Below are 12,546 nucleotides of genomic sequence, written 5' to 3'. Positions count from 1 at the left end.
CATTTAAAAGGCATCTAGATGGGTGTATGAATAGGAGGGGTTTGAAGGGATATGGGGTGGGTGCTGGCAGATGGGCATGGAAGGGTTGGACTGAAGGGTCTGTTTCCGCGCTGTATATTTCTATGACTCTAAGCTGTTTACTGTATTGACTTTGAGCAGACTGCTTGTACCCTCTGACTCAACTTTCTTCTTAATTAAAAGGTCAAAATACATCTCTTAAAGCCATTGTATCATCATGATGTGAGTAGGAGCTGATGTGCTGTTTTCCAGAATTCAGTGGAGCACAATCCCAGAAAAGGAATGTGCCAGTACATGAGCAGCTATTGAGCAACCCATGATGAAACAGCTTTTAAGGGAGTTGCAAAGCTATGTCTTTGAAAATAAAGAATGGGAATCTCTTGTGAAGTGTTGATAAGATTTGCTGGCCCATCATATTACTGTGGACATTGTTGAGAAGTCCATGTTATGACCACATTTTATAATTGATATTTTCTGAGGGGTGTTCAATCACCTTCTTAATGAGAACATAAATTGTATTTATATTTATTATAGATTGTATTACTATTCTAACTTCGTTTGGTTTATTTTTGATTATTTAAAAAACATGATCTTGTGGCTTTATTTTCTTGTTAAGTGTCTGGGTATTTTGTCTGTTTGCGTGATTTTGTCTATTTTTAAAAAAAACATTTACTGGTCTCTTGCCAGACTATAACATAAATTTGGCAGTCCAGTGTAGAGTCATTACAACTGGAAAAATACATGAACTGTTATGCAGATAATATTTATTCTTACTTTGTAATATTGCTCCAAAATTGAACGATGTATTTAAAATGTTTTGAACATACATTTGAAGAACACAAGGCCAACAAATTTCTCCTTCACCCATTCTTAGGTGTGACACACCAGTGCACCTTCCATTTCAGGTTCTCCGGCCTTTAGCTTGAAAAGGAATCCTCCTCTGACAGACCTCTTGTGGAAGCGTATGCAAAGTTATTTCCTAGAATGAAGCTCGATTTTGTTATCTTGCTACACCCATCTCTCCCCGTTTTGTGGTACGAGAACAACATTAAGAATGAACGTCAGTAATTTAACTCTGGGAAGGTAAGGACTGCTGATGCTGGAGATCAGAGTCAAGAGAGTGGTGCTGGAAAAGCACAGCAAGTCAGGCAGCATCTGAGGAGCAGGAGAATCGATGTTTCATGCATAAGCCCTTCGTCAGGAATGAGGTTTGTGGGTCGGGGCTGAGAGATAAATGGGAGGGGGGTGGGATTGGGGAAAAGGTAGCTGGGAAAGCGATAGGTGGATGAATGTGAGGGAGAAGGTGATAGGTCAGAAGGGGCAGTGACGGACGAGTCCAGAGGATGGTGTCAAGTTGGAGGCTTGCGATTGGGCTATCTTGCCCCTTGATCCTCATATATTTCCAATGCATGACCCCACAATGTCACAACATGCCAGGAGAAATGACATTAAGGGCAGGATTTTCCCAATCCCACCATGACTGGCTTAGAAGTGGAAAGGGAGTGGGAAACTAGTGGGGTGCAGTTTCATTGTGCCCCCCCCCCCCCAATGCATTCTCTTTGACAGGAAAATTCTGCAGAGGCAAGCTGGTATATGGATTGTCTGCACACACAATTGAGATGGGCAACCAATTTAAATAATTAAGGCTCTAGTTAAGGGCAACTCAGAAGGCCCACTGATAGTTTATTGCTAGTGAAGTGGCCTTTGCAACATTAAGACGTTGTCAGCCCAGTGGAGGAGGCCTCTATGTGACAGGCTGTAGGGTTGCAAAGAGAACCTCAGGTTCCATTTTCTAAGAAGGGGCTGGTGACATGTACAAAAGCACCACCAAAGATTTTCTTCACCCGTTCCAAGGAGATTGTGTGCTTACACACTTGTGAATTTATATTTTAAATGTATGTCTCAGGGGGCACGTCCAATTCAAGTCACAAGCTTTATTACCTATCTGTTCAGCAGCGCTAAAAGCTGCTCAAGAATCACAGGGCTGGCAGTAAAGGAGCCTGTCAGCTGAACAGGATTAGATAGTAGGGGCAGAGTTGCTTAATTAGATTCCTTCCTCTGAAACAGCGACATCCCTGGTATGGCTCCCAACAAGTGCAACACTCAATTTTGGTCCTTACAATAGAATCCCAAAGCCTATGAGAAAATAAACCCTATTCGACTGTTAGTGATTTTCACCCTTGTGAAATATCTTGTGAACTTGTCTGGAAGGGGTGAAGTCAGAAAATTGTGCTACTGAGCCCAATAATCCATGCCCTTGTGGAGCAGTCTAGAATGAGAGGTCATAGTTTTTGGCTAAGGGGCGACAGAGATGAGGAGAAATTACATTTTGATATGATTTGATTTATTATTGTCACATGTACTAAGATACAGTGCAAAGTATTGTTTTGCATGCTATCCAGACGGATCATACCTTAAATCAGTACACCAGGGTAATAGAACAGAATGCAGAATATAGTGTTACAGCTACAGAGAATGTGCAGAGAAAGAAAAACACTACGATATGAGAGGTCTGTTCATAAATCTGATAAAGACAGGGCAGAAGCTGTTCTTGAATCTGTGGTGGATATTTGGACACTGAGTAAGTTTAAGAAAGAGATTAACAGGCTTTTACTTAGTAATGGGTTAAAGGGTTATGCGGAGCAGGCAAGAAAGTGGAGTTGAGGGTGAGATGTGATCAGCCATAATCATATTGAATGACGCAGCAGACTTGAGGGGCCTACTTGAACTGCCTACTCCTGTTCCTAGTTCTTATGTTCTAATCAACCAACAGCATTTTCTGCTCATGACTGAACATGGAGTGAGTGCATTAATGTTCAAAATTGTTGATGTGAAAATGTCACTGGAGTCACTGGATCGAACTGTTGGTAGTTTACACTGCAAAATGTACAGCAAGTAATACTGTTGGTTATGAAAGAAACAAAAGCAGAAATTATTGGAGAAACCCAAAAGGTCTGGCTGCATCTGTCGAGAGAAAACAAACAGAGTCGACATTTTGATTCCAGTGACCCTGCCTCTGGACTAAAACCAGTTATAATTATTTTTCCACTGTAAAAAAAGTCAGTTACTTTACCATTACTGAATTTACAGTCTTGAACTTTTTCAAATATCTGAATATTCAGGTATCAAGTTAAAAACAGCACTTAGAGTAACTTGTCATTTTCTGCTACATAATCAATGTACAATATAGTATATTGCTTTCCTGAAAGGACCTACAGTGGCAGGAATGAACGATTCAGTTTGCTGGGAGCTTTACCATCTGGGCATTCACATAAACTCTGTCCTACAGAATATTTTGCAATGTAACAAGGAGCTCAATTTAACAAGTTTCAGAAAATATGTCAGCTACATTGATTAGTATGTCCTGATGCATAGACCACAATTAGTGAAGATAGGCAACAGCACCTCCTCCGTAACAATCCTCAACACTGGTGCCCCACAAGCCTGTGTACTCCCTTACACTCATGACTGTGTGGCCAAATTTCAGCCGAACTCCAAATTCACTGACGACATCACCATTGTAGTCTGGATATCAAACAATGACAAGGCAGAATACAGGAAAGAGATGGAGTGCTTGGTGGCGTGATGCAAAGATAACAATCTCTCCCTCAACATCAGCAAATTTAAAGACCTGATGATCTGGAACCAAGGAGGGCACACTGCTATCTACATCAATGGGGCTAAGGTGGAGAGGGTCAAGAATGTCAAGTTCCTAGGAATGATGATCACCAACAATCTGTCCTTGACCACCCACATTAATGCAAGTGAAGAAGGCACAACAATGCCTCTTCTTCCTCTGGAAGCTAAGGAAATTCAGCATGTTCATAAGGACTCTCACCAACTTTTATAGATGCACTATAGAAAGCATTCTATCTGGTTGCGTCATTGCTTGGTACAGCAACTGCTCAGCACAGGACCGTAAGAAACTACAACAAGTTGTAAACACAGCCCAATCCATTATGCAAGCCAATCTCCCATTCATTGCCTCTAAAAAGGCAGCCAACATCACCCCTCCCACCCTGGTTATAATCTCTTTCAACCTCTTCCATCAGGCAGAAGATACAGAAGCTTGAACACATTTACCAACAGGTTCAAGAACAGCTTCGTCCCGGCTGCTTTTAGACTACTGAATGGATCTCTCTGATTTCTAATCTAATGTTGATCTTGCTTTTTGTATGCCTTCTTTGCAGCCATAACTTTGTATCTCTCGATCTGTTCAATCATCCTATGATCTTTGTATGTTATGATCTGTCTGCATTACATGCAAAACTAAACTTTTTACAGTAAGTAGGTACATGTGACAATATTAAATCAAGTAAAAAAAACACAAAGTATACATTAAGAACATGAAAGTGTCTTTTGTTTGTATCAGCCTAAGCAGGAAGATTTAATCTCATGAGATTGAAATGAATCATTAAACTGATTGGGATCAGTTGTCATTGGGTGTACCACACATTTCCATAGAAAAAGCTAAACAATCCTAAAATTACCCACGAAGGAAATATCTTTAACAGCAACAGAGATCAGAGAGCATCATTAAATATTGGACCTATTATTGACCCCAAGCACGGACATTACCAACATCACAGACATTGATTCTCAGCACCACGGACGTCATTATTTTTAGCAAACTCAGTGTTATCATAATAAAGAAATATTGCCACAAGCTTCATTTTTACCACATTTAAAATTTGCTCATTAGTGAATTGCAGTAAGGAATTGCACAAAGCTTGTTGAAATATTATGGCAATCTGAAGAAACAAGAAGGGGAAATGGTTCAATAGCTCATATTAACTGAAAGGTCGAAGGTTCTATCCCGCCATTTTAAAAATGTTCAATGTTCATAAAAAGGAGACACTGGAGCTGGATCTAGGTCCAAATCACAACCTCACCCCAAGATTACTAACGACATTATGTTGTACTCCCTGGCCAAATAGATTTTGAAGTCCAAAAACTTCAATTCATCCACATTTTAGCAAAAACAATATTTCTTCATGATAATTTGAGTTAGTTCCTAGATAAGATCACAAAAAGTTCAAATTTAATAATATTGATGCAAAATATTTGCTGTGCATTATCTTTGGGAAAATAAGAGCTTTGACATGTTAATAAGTTGAGACATGATATCAACTAACAATCGGAAAATGTGTATTGAAGTTCCATGCACTTTCTACTTTCCATCAGATAGCATTGGACATTCATAAATATTGTATAACAGGTGCCTGTTTTGGAATTTCAAGAAGGTTCAAACTGCTGAGCATGTTATGAAGTACTGATGCATTTCATAAACAAATTCCTCATTGATGATAAGCCTTCATTCGTCATATTAGGAAGAAAATTGAATAAATGGAATTTTCTGTTTGCTGCAGTTCTCGTGCTGCTGAAATGAAGCCAGGAGTTTATGTACAATGAGCCAGAACAATTGGCTCAGAGTAGGTACTGTTTCTAATTTACACTAAAGATTTGGAATAAAGTTGAATGTTTTATGCAAATTAATCATTTAGGGCAGACCAAAGGCTGTGTTTTACCAAGCTGATGGCAGGACCAGTTGGTAGTAATAGAGGCATTCAGCATAGAAACAGACCTTTCTCTCCAACTCATCCATGCCAGCTAAATTTTCCAAACTAAACTAGTCCCATTTGCCTGCATTTGGCTCATATCCCTTTAAACCTTTCCTGTTCTTGTGCTATTCAAAATATCTTTTAAATTTGCAACGGTACCTAGATCTACCTCTGGCAATTCATTCCACATACAAACCACCCTCTGTGTGAAAAAGTTGTGCCTCAGGTCCCTTCTAAATCTATCTACTCTTCCCCTACCCTGGGGAAAATACTTTTTCTATTCACCTTATCAATGCCCCTCGTGATTTTATAAACCTCTTTAAGGACCCCCCCCACCCCCCACCCACCCGAGCCTCCTACGCTCCAGTGAATTAGTTCCAGTCTATCTAGTCTCTCCTTATAACTCAAACCCTTCAGTCCTGGTAACATCCTGGTAAATCTTTTCTGCACCGTCTTGAATTATATCCTTCCTATAGCCGGACACCCAGAATCATTCCAAAAATAATTTCACCAACGTCCTGTACAGCCGCAACATAACATTCCAACACCTACACTTAATGGTCTGTCCAATGAAGGCAAGCATGCCAAATGCCTTCTTCACCCCTCTGGCTTCTTGTGATGCAACTTTCAAAGAAATTTTCACCTGTTTATCTCAATGTCCATCAATAGGAATAGTCCATAGCGCAGAGATCTCTGCATCACATAGCTTCTCAGATGAATATCCTTTGCACCCCTGTATTCCAAGGTGCACTCCAGAAGGAGGTTCACAATGATATGTTCCCCACCACAGCCACCTCAAAGGTGGGGTTTGGAGATGTTGAGTCTCTGGGTGTGCAGAAAGGATCTCACAAACAGCTCAAGCTACATTTCGGTGCTTGTTTGGAAGATCAGCCAATATTGCATTCTACCAACGGACTTTGACAATCTTTTCAAGGCATCATCTGACAGCATCTATCATCTTCTTTTCCTGTGGGAGCTAGAAGATAGTGCATGCAGAGTGCACTCTGATGAATGTTTGGTCAGAGCAGGTATTTTTCTGCATAATCTGTTTGTCACTGCTTCCACAATCTCCTGTGTGCAAGTGGCATTGTTCTTTGGCTAGATCTTGAAAACATGGCCAACCTCACCACATTGTTGCATTCACTTTCCTTGTGCTGGTTGGCTGTCCAACTTGCACTTTCTGCAGAAGGTTACCTGTAGTTAAAAGCCATATGCTCATATTTGCTTATGTATTTCCAGCTCTTTTCTGGACTTTGCTAAATACCCTTTATTTCTTATGATAACAAAGCTGAAGGGAGAGTGGGCAGCGGTTTGTTTTACATTTTCTCATGGTTACTTTGACCTGCTGGGTCAATGTTTACTGGTCCAAGTCACAAAAGGGTTTTGACCTTCCTGCTATCTCCAGCTACCTTGAAGTATTCATGAAGTACAACAAGCACATTAAATATACATTTTTTTTTAAAGAAACCCAAAGAACTATGGATGCTGGAAATCAGAAACAGAAACTGCTGGAGAAACTCAGCAGATCTGGCAGCATCTGTAGAGAAAGTAGAGTTAAAGTTTCGGGTCCAGTGACCCTTCTTCAAAATGGTCCATTTAAGTAACTCTATGCCTGGAAGTGCAACTCTGAATTTTAAAACAGTGCTCTCTAACTTTTAACTGATTCACCAGAGGAAAGATCTTTTCCCCATCCGCCTTGTCTCACCCAGTCAGGATTTTGTACCTTTCAACTCACTGCATACTGTTCTAAGTGCCAGTGGAAATATGCCCAGCCTCTCCAACCTATCCTCGTAAGACAATTTCAGATATCAATGTAATAAATCCCCTCTGAACCATCTCCAATACATTTACATCCTTTCTGAAACAACGGAAATTCTGTTCAACTGTGTTCAAAATGTGGTCTAGCCAATGGCCTGTATAACTGAAGCATAACTCCTTCATGTTTATGTTCAATTCTTCTCATAATAAGGATAGCAGCCTCTTAGCCTTCTTGATTACATCCTGCACATACATACCAACTTTCTGTGACTCATGCATTAGAAGACCTAAATCCCTACTGTACCACAGAATTCCATCAGCATTCTCCATTTCAGTCTCACTGTTGCCCACTCATTAAAACTATGTATTTCTGGGGCAACTTCCTTACCTCTTCCAGACAGATGCTGTCCTTCCTATTTTTGTATTGTGATTTTAAGGGATCATGCCTTCAGATTAAGATATTGATTTTAAAGTACAAAAAAGTTGACAATCCAGCACTGAACCCTGCAGGTCAGCATTCATCTCATCCCACTAAAACAGCCAAAGACCTGGCCAAAGCCAAAATGTCTGTTTTCTATCAGCCAACCAATCTTCTATCTATGTTAATATGTTTCACCCATACCACGATGTTTTATTTTCCATAATTCCCTTTGATGTTGCTCCTTATCAAATAACTTCTGGAAATCCAAGTAGAGTATGGCATCTGACTCTCAATCATCCACATTGCATGTTCTTCCTACAAAGAACTCCAATAAATTGGTTAAACCTAACTTTCCTTTCACAAAATCATTTTAATTATTCATGGTTACGCTGACTATTTTTAAATATAATGTTCTAATCTCTTAAATGATAGATTCTAACATCTTCACCACAAGCTAGTGGCTTATGGTTTCCTGTCCCTGTCTCCCTCCCCTCCTGAATAGAGGCGTTATATTTGTTACTTTCTCATTTGAAAGGAACCTTTCCTGAATTGAAAGAATTTTGGAAGATTAACACCAATACATCCTTTAAGCGACCTCTTTTAAGGCCCTGGAATGAAGTTTATCTTGACTCAGAGACTTGTCAGTGCTGTTTGCTTAGTACCTGCTTCCCTCATGATTGTAATTTAATGAATTTCCTCTCCTCCTTCCACCTCGTTTTTGTATACCCAATAGTGAAGACAGAATCGAAATATTTGTTTATTTCACCATTTCCTTTTATCTACAACTTGCCTCCCATTCTCTCTCTAAATGACTAATACTCAACTTTATTTACTCTTTTACTTGTCAAATACCTGTTCAAACTCTTGCTATCCATTTTCACATTTCTAACTAACTTTCCCTCACTCTAATTTCTTTCTCCTGATTAAACTTTTACTCGTTCTGTCATTCTTTATGCACTGACCAGACATTTGGCCTACCATTCACCTTTGTGCAGTTATATGCTTTTTCTGTAAGTTTGATGTTTTCCTTAACTTATTCTTTAGTTAACCGTAGATGGTGGATCCTCTCTTTATAAGTTTTCTTTATAGTCGGAATGTTACTCTGAGTATTCTGAAATACTCTGCTTACAAGTCTGGCACTGTCTCTATTGATCTATCCTTTAGCCTAATAAGCCAGTTCACTTTCAATTGCTCAATACCATGCCTACATATTTACCCTTATTTAAAATACTGGACTTAGCCCCAGGCTTTTCCCTTTCAAACTGGATGTAAAATTCATTCATCCTGTGGTTGAATGTACTTCAATTTTGAGGTAATTAATCAATCCTTGCCCATACACTACATCATTAATCTTGTCACATTATACAATACTAAGTGTAATAAAACTTGTTTCTGGTTAGTTTAAAAATGTGACACTCTAAGAAACTAACTCAAAAACATTCATGAACTCCTCATACTCGAATATTACTGCCATCTCCACCTTACAAGGGAGATCGGTTCATGTAGTAATGAAGGGACTTTCCATTAATCGAGAAGTAGGTAAACAAACATTCCACCCTACTGTACTTTTTGGAATTTCAGAACCTTATTTTAAAAGAGACTTCTTAGAGTAACAACTTTAATGTCTTCCATTACAAAAGTTTTAGTTGTCAAAGTTTATGATGGATCTTCATCAACAGTAAAGAAAAAAAAACAACTGAAGCCATCAACTTCATGAAGCCTCTTGTGTTAATGTTATTGTTGGCAAAAGATGAACCTGTATGCAGTTTTCTTGCTCACCTCCTTGTCAGCAGAGAAAACAGTTCACATGTTTGAAGATGTGTGCCAGAGCTATTGGGAAAACTAAACTGCCAACAGAACAAAAGAACTGTCTGAACAAATAATGAAAGCTAACCCTTAAATTCACCAACCCTCTGTGCTTTCAAAATGGAGTCCTATTTAATAAAGACTGCCAATATCATAACCCTCTCTTCAACTTATAGTTCTTTCAAGCATGGCTTCCCACTTGGAAACAGTGAATTTATCAATCCATCTGGCATGACAGATTCAAAATGTTTAATGATAGGATTGAGCATCTTCTGCTGGTGAGCTGCAAATCTCAGTCATTTTCAGAGGTTAAACACCCAGCAGAAGAGATGTTCTCTGTCACTCACCTGTCTTCAAAGTCAGTCTACCTGGGAGCCAATCATATAGCTGTTCATCAACAAAAGGCCTTTGTCATCAATAACTGGTCACTCATCTACTGACCAATTAGCTACTTGTCACTTACCAAAGGTCCATTTGTAAACAACCCTTTGGCTCCAAATCATTTGCAAACAACACTTCAACCTGTGTTTACAACAAATGTCTAGTGACTTGCTTTCAAAACATGCAACAATGTGCCAGCAATCCATGGTTTTAAAATAGGCCCTAAACATTTTATTTCACAATTAAAAATACTGAAAAAAAGACACTCTTTACAGATACTTCGAGGTAGGGAGGATTCAATAGTCTTAAATTACATTCAGGCCAATTAAAGCCCTAACTTGGAGGGTGCAGTCCTGACCTTAATGTTCAGAAATGAACCCCTGCAGGTGGAAGGCACATCAATAGGAGAGTATATTGGGGATAGTGATCATAACTCAGATTTAGAAGTTATGGAAAAGAACAATGACAGAGAAGCTTGTGGCAGATGGCAAGAGCTCAATCTGGCAGATTCCCTCGAGGCGTATAAAAAGAGTAGCTGCAGAAATGCCTGTCACCTTCCCTCAGTAATGAAACCCTTCCACACCCCTCCCTGAGCAGGTAGAGCACCCACAGTGCCACGCCCTTGGCTCTGACTGGCCTCCATAGAGGAACCATTGCTCTCAATCTTCCAAGGCTGAAAATGATTTGCAAGTGAGATGCACCGGAGGGATTCCCTCGCTACATGTCTGGACCCTTCTGTCTGACATTCACCCCTCCCCTTTCTTCCTTCACTTCCTTGCAGGGTGACCATGTCATGAAACATATTAAGCATGAACTTCAGCCTTGTGAATGTACCACTGTGCCACCAGCTACCATTTAAGTTCCAAACTCTGGAGCCCTTCAGGTGCTCCAACTGGAAGCACCTCTTGGACATATGATCTTCCTGACTGCCAGGAACATCTAGGATTTCTCACATAGTGCAGATCATGGGCATGAGGTCCCCATGCGCACCTCAAGTGAATCAAATATTGAGACTTGCTTTTCTTTTATCCTTAATCCTAGAAATCTTTTGTGTATGCTCCGAGTCCTCGACCCTATACAATCTATATGAATAAATTGAATGAAGGGACTAACTATTGCCAATTTTTCTGATGATATAAGGATAGCTGGAAAAGCAAGCTGTGAGGACTCTAAATCTGCAAAGATTACAGCTAGCTTACTTGAGTGGGAAGCGGATTCGAAGATGATGTGTTCCTATTTTCATGTCATTGCCTTCAGTGGAACTTGTTTGCTATCAGTCTTCAAGTCAGATTCGGATGCGGCTCCACCTCACCCATCTGAGGGACAAGATGAGCACCAATATGAGCAGCACGAGGAAAAGGATTAGCACCATCTACAGCAGCCACTTCCTTCCTCTCAGGGCTGGGCACCAAAGATCACATCGAAGCTGTGACCCTGACACAGGCCCTGCAGAGGTCAGCGCTCTCCACAGTTTTCCTTCCTAACCCACTAGTGCAGTACCTCGAGGTGTTTTATATTTACATACCAGCTTCAACAGAATAAGTTATTATTGTTGTCGATGTGAGAGCACCAGTGCCTCCGAGACTCCAGTTTTCAGTAGCTTGTTCTGCTGATAACTGCGGCCTCCTGGAACCAAGACCTTTTTCCCAGTGCAACAGATTGTCAGACCGTGCTCTTTACTGGAAAGCCACTCCCAAACCCCAATGTTGAAATAGATTATGTGGACGAGGAACCAACACCAATGGTCTGATGAGAACAGGACGGGAGAATACACAGGGTTAAGGAAACTGACATTTGGAATGTCTTCTGAAGTGCACCTTTCTCACCTCTTGAGGACGTGGATCCTCTTTCATTCACCTGCATAACTAAGCAGCATGCTCAAGCCTGCATTTCAATCCAAACACTCAGGGTACTGTCTGCAGGTTGAAGGTCACTACAGCCCAGCTGCTCGCTTCCTCAGCGTCTTTCATCTACTCATGCTTGACTCGAGGTTTTCAACTTTGTCCTCACCTTAGGAAACCTCACTTCAATCACCCTAACAGGACCTTGAAGAGTCTAAATCCCAGGATAGCCTTCACAGGTCACTTCTCCAGTCTCGTAGCTGCTGTAGTCATAAGAATCCACGCACAGTTCATCTTTCTAATCACTGCCAGGGTCTCTTTAATTGTAATTTTTCTCTTTGACAGGTTCAGTATGTCATGCTACCTGCTCTCTCAGATTGGTGTAGTAATGTGGAAATGAGATGCTGATTCTGTGGCTCAGTTAGAATGTCCCATTAAGGCTGTTTCTTTAGTAAATGAGTTTCTCCAAATCACCAAGGAGCCTTCCTACTACCTGTGGATCAGGTTATGTTGAATTCCAGCTTACAGCTTTAGTTTTCTCACTATTTAATTGGTGGAATGTTTTGTTCATTCAGCACTGGATATAGTTGCAGTAGAGAAGCTAAGGAAGTAGTTATTTGGTCAAGTTAAAACAGATCTAGTGCTGAAGCTATAGGCACGACAAAGCCAAATTTTGGTCAGCTAGGTATAACAAAAAATAACAAATGAGGGGAAAAAAAAGGTCATGGTGATTTGGGTAGCAGAAAGATGGCATTGTGTG

The sequence above is a fragment of the Chiloscyllium punctatum genome, chromosome 1, assembly GCF_047496795.1.
Source record: "Chiloscyllium punctatum isolate Juve2018m chromosome 1, sChiPun1.3, whole genome shotgun sequence".
Lineage (NCBI taxonomy): Eukaryota > Metazoa > Chordata > Chondrichthyes > Orectolobiformes > Hemiscylliidae > Chiloscyllium > Chiloscyllium punctatum.
Note: the sequence above shows the minus strand (reverse complement) of the source record.